Source organism: Chrysochloris asiatica, unplaced genomic scaffold (genome assembly GCF_000296735.1).
Source record: "Chrysochloris asiatica unplaced genomic scaffold, ChrAsi1.0 scaffold00031, whole genome shotgun sequence".
NCBI lineage: Eukaryota > Metazoa > Chordata > Mammalia > Afrosoricida > Chrysochloridae > Chrysochloris > Chrysochloris asiatica.
Window position 1 is genome coordinate 12,148,867 of NW_006408549.1, and position 5,647 is coordinate 12,154,513.

At 40.6% G+C, this 5,647-nt stretch overlaps 1 pseudogene; it reads left to right on the forward strand.

The window, feature by feature from the left end:
* The first annotated feature begins 611 nt into the window (after window positions 1-611).
* Window positions 612-2,267, forward strand: LOC102820357 (annotated as a pseudogene).
* The last annotated feature ends 3,380 nt before the right edge of the window (window positions 2,268-5,647 follow it).

Here is a 5,647-nt window from a genome sequence, read left to right on the forward strand (position 1 = left end):
TCATAGTTGCTTCCTCATTTACCATTTTCCCTTACAAGCACTCTTTCAGAGGCTTTAAATAGTGTTGTTTGGGGTGTTTTTTTTTTGGGGGGGGGAGTATCAAATGACACCTACACACAGACACATACTTGTTTTTAGTTGTTGTTGAGTCAGTTTCAATTTATGGAGACTCATGTATGTTTATACAGTGGTTGTCAAGGCTATGACCTTTCAGAAGAGATATTTTGACCTGTCTCCTGAGGTGCCTCTGGGTGCATTTGAATAACCAACCTTTGGGTCAGTAGTCAAGCATTTAAACATTTGTACCAATCAAGGACTCATATTTACATATATGAGGGATATCAACATTTCATGAAAAACTCATTTTCGCCAGCTAAGGTGCAACTGACACCACTTGTCTGTCAGTATGTTGTACTGTGGTGGACTGAGTGTTGTAGCGATGTTGGAAGCAATGTCAGCAGAGTTTTAAACACCAGCAGGATCACCCATGGTGGACAGGTTTCAGCTGAGCTTCCAGAGTAATAGAGACTAGAATACTGGAGAGACAGACTACTGCTGACTGTTTAGCCACTGACAACCTTCTGAATAAAGGTGACACTTTGTAAGATATAATGCCGGATGATGAGTTCCTCAGGTTGGAACGCACGCAAAATACAACTGGAGAAGTGCCACTTCCTCAAAAAATAGAGTTGGCCATGATGATGCAAATAGAGTAAAACTTTGTAACCCTCATTTGCTGATGAAGAACAACACAAAAGGAGGAGAAATGGCTGCAAATAACTATTAATCAGAACATAGAATCTACAAAGCCTGAATCTAGGAAAACTGAAAATTGTCAAAAATGAAACACATAAAGATCAATATCCAGGCATTAGTGAGATGAACGGACTGGTAGAGGCTATTTTGAATCTGACAATCATATGATTTATTCTGCTGGGAATGACTAATTCAAGAGGAATGGCATCACTTCCTTTGTCAAAAATAACATTTCAAGATCTCTCTTGAAGTACAGCACTGTCTTTAATAGAGTAATATCTATATGCTTACAAGGATGCTCTGTTAATACCACTATTACTTAAATTTACATACTAGCCACTAAAGTCGATGATGAAATTGAAGAATTCTACCAACTTCTCATGTGGCGCTGCAGGATAATACACTGGACCCCAAGGTCACTTTGAACTACAAAGTAGGTGGTTCAAATTCACTAGCTGCTCCTCAAAAACCCTGTATAAGGTTTCTGTGAGTTGGAACCAACTCCACAGAGTATAACAACAACAAATTCTTCAGTTTGAACTTGGTCAAACATGTCATCAAGATGTGTTGATAATTACTGGGTTGGAATGAAAAGGTTTGGAATGAAAATGAAAATATGGTTTCAGTGATAGAAATGATGTTGGAACTCACATGATAGAATTTTCCATTCATGACTGCAGTGGCCACGCCTGAGGGATTCGATGACTGAGAGTTGCTTGCACTAACTAGAGCACCCACAGCTGGACCTGAGGGCTGTGAATGCCAGGACCCACACTCAGCTACAAGTCCATGGAACTGGAGGCATCAGAAGGAATGGATGAGTCTGAGAAAAAGATTACTGGGACTTCAGAACAGGAGTGTCATGCCAGACTAGCCAACCTTTTGGAGCTCCGGAAAGAAGGGACCAAGAAAGCACACAACCAGGCAGAAAACACCCAATTTGTCAAAGACATCAAGAAGGAGCTCTTAGAGCTGGCCACCGCTGCACTTTACTCTACATGCTTGGCTCTCGAGGAGGAGACTGACTGAAACAAGGACTACTCAGCATTTGCCTCGATGTACTTCCCCATAGAGCTGCACAGGAAGGAAGCCCTGACCAAGGATATGGCAAACTTCTTTGGTGAGAACTGAACAGAACAGGTGCAGTGTTCTGTGGCTGCACAGAAGTATGTGCATTCTATCCATCACATGGGACACCATGAACCCGAAGTACTGGTGGATTAACCTACACCTCTCAGTGGGCAGGTGTTGATGAAAGTGGCCCAGAGGGCACGGGAGAGGAGATCCAGTTTTCCTTGTTTGAGAATGTGGACAATGCCCAGAAGTTCAAGCAGTTCTACCAGGACAGAATAAACACCTTCACCTTCACCTGAAAACCAGGGAGAGGATCGTGGTGGAGAACAACATGGCCTTTGAGTACAACATGCATATATCCAGTGAACTGTACCAGGCAGGCTCCACGCTGGCCAAAGAGACTCTGGAAGAAGAGCTCCCCAGTGCATGATGGGTAAAGAGATGGGTGCAGATGCCTCAGCTTGGACCTGCTTGCTGGACTGTTGACCTACTACCATATTTGAAGGACCCCGTCTAATCACACCAACTCCACCCCCACCCAACTAAACTACCACCTCAGGTGACATTTTTTTTTGTTTGCTTAAGTGCTGGGTTTGAGAGCACAAATCATCAATAAAAAACAGACAATAACGCCTCTGCCTGCCAGGGTCATCTGGAGACATAAAGCCAATGTGGCCTGGGGGTGGGATGTTCTTCCTCCTGCATGCCCAGCTCCTAGGGCAAGCCTGGGCCACCCTCAGCTTTCTCAGTCTCAGCATGGAGGGAGTGTGGTTACTCAGTTGAAGTGCTGTGAAAGGGAGTAGGCACCCACCGGGAGATGCTCTTCTACTGGGGATCTGGAATCCCCCTCCTCCCTGAACCAGAAAACCCTGGGCAGTCCTTTCACTCCATGGACTGTGTCCTTTGACCTGTTTGAATGCTTCAGTGCTCAATAAAGTGTATTCCATGTAAAAAACAAAAATCAAACTTTATTCATTACAAATACCTTTTTATAAACAACATAAAAGGTGACTTTACACATGGATCTCACTATATGGAATTAAGTTGACTACATATGTGTGAAGAGATGGTAGAAAAGCTCAATATCATTATCCAAAATAAGACCAAGGGCCAACTGTGGAAAAGATCATCAACTGCTCATATTCAAGTTCAGGCTGAAGCTGAAGAAAATTTCAACACGTCCATGAGAGCTAAAATGTGACTTTGAACATATCCCAACTTAATTTAGAGGTCATCTGAAGAGCATATTTGATGTATTAGACACTAATGACAAAAGACCAGAAGAGTCATGGGGTAACATCAAGAACATCATAAAGGAAGAAAGAAAAAGGTCATTAAAAAGACAGGAAAGAAACAAAAGACTAAAATGAGTGTCAGAAGAAACTCTGAAACTTGCTCTCCAGTGTAGCGATGCTTAAACAAATGGAAGAAAGGAGACAGTAAAAGAGCTGAGCACAAAAACTCAAAGGGCAGCTTGAGAAGACAAAATAAAGTCTTACAATGAAATATACAAAAAACTGGAGTTAGAAAACTAAAAGGAAAAAACATGCTCATCATTTTTTAAGCTGAAAGAACTGAAGAAACTATTCAAGCCTCAATTTGCAATATTGAAGAATTTCATGGGCAAAATATTGAATGATGCATAAATTATAAAAAGAAAATCACTGTACCAATAATAACAATTTAAAAAGATTGAAGTTCAACCATCAACCATATCAAGAGGTAATACATGATCAAGAACTGATGGTACTGAAGGAAGAGGTCCGGTCCAAGATGCACTGAAAGCATTGGTGAAAAACAAGACTCCAGGAATTGACGAAACACAAATTGGAAATTTCATTAACGCGATGAAGCACTGGAAGTGCTCACTCACCTAGTGCCAAGAAATTTGGCAGACAGCTACCTGACCAACCGATTGGAAGAGATCCATATTTGTGCCCATTTCAGAGATGTAACCTGAAGGAATGCAGAGATCATCAAACATATCACTTATATCACATGCTTTTGTTGGTAAGTGCCATTGAGTCCGTTCAGTCTCATTGTGACCTTGTATATGGTTTCTAAGGATGGGCTGGTGAATTTGAACCAACATTTTGATTCAAACCAACCTTGCAGTTCAGTGGTTATCCGACAGCACCATTTTGCTTAAGGTAATTAAAAAATAATTGCAACAGTACATTGACAAGAAACTGTCAGAAATTCAATCTGGATCCAGAAAAGGATGTGGAATGAGGAATATCATTGCTCACATCAGATGGCTCTTGGTTGAAAGCAGCTAACACCAGAAAAATGTTTATTTGTGTTTTATTGGCTACATAAAGGCTTTTGAGGTTAGGTCATGGCAAACTATGGATAACATTATGGAGAATGAATATTCCAGAACACTTAATTGTGCTCATGAGGAACCTATACATAGACCAAGAGGCAGTCACTCCAACACAACAAGGGGACACTGAATAGTTTAAAATCAGGAAAGATGTGTGATAGGGTTGTATTCTTTTGCCGTATGTATTCTATCTGTATACTGAGAAAATAACCTGAGATGGATTGTACGAAGAAGAACATGGCATTGGAGGAAGACTCATTAACAACCTGCAATATGCAGATGTTACAATTTTGCTTGTTCAGAACAAAAGAAGATTTAAAATACATACTGATGAGCAAAGACTACAGCTTTCAGTATAAATTGTACTTCAAAATATAGCATGAAAAATCCTCACAATCGGACCAATAAATAACATCATGATAAATGGAGAAAAGATTAAAATTTTCAAAGATTTCATTTTGCTTGTATCCACAATCAAATATCATTAAAATAGAAGTCAAGAAATCTAATGACATATTGCATTAAGCAAATCTGCTGTACAAGACCTTGTAGAGTGTTAAAGAACAAAGATACCAGTTTGAGGACTTAGATACATCTTACCTAAACCATAGCATTTTCAATAGTTCATACGCATATGAAAGCTGGACAGTGAATAAGGAAGGCCATAGAAGAATTGTTTTTGTTTTGGTGTTGGAGAAGAGTATTAAAGTTACAATGGAATATTTTAATTTATTGTCACAAGGACAAATAAACCTGTGTTGGAAGAAGTACAGCTAGAAAGTTCCTTAGAAACCAGGAGGGAAATATTTGGACTTGTTATCATGAGGGACCAGTCCTTGGAGAAGGCCATCATGCTTGGTAAAATACAGAGTCAGTGAAAAAGAGGAAGCTCCCTAACGAGACGGACTGACACAGTGGCAGCGGTAATGAGATCAAGCAGAACACTAACTGTGAGAATGACACAGGCCAGGCAATTGTTCATTCTGTTGTGCACAGGGTTACTATGAGTCAGAATTGATTTAATGGCACCTAACAAGAACTATCGGGCTGCGAACCTTAAGGCCAGCAGTTCGAAACTACCAGCCGCTCCGTGGGAGAAAGATGAGGTGTTCTGTTCCCGTAAAGATTTACAGCCTCGGAAACCCTGTACAGGGTCACGATGGGTTGGAACCAACTCGATGGCACTTAACAACAACAACAAGAACTATGGTGAGATGCAACTATTGGTCTGTCCATGTGCAGAAGAAAGAATTGTGATGAAAGTGGAAGATGCTTGGAATCAAGTAGTCTGATGGACTAATGATCTCCATGATGCTGGGACCAGAAGAACTAGATGGTGCCCTGCTACTACTACCAACTTCTCTGAAAGGGATCACATCAGGTCACAGAGAAAGTGGAAGAAAATGTGGAACAAAACTCAAAATTATAAAAAAGACTGAGATTATTCATCAGAAAGATACTGGAAGAAACCATGACTATGTCCCTTAGCCA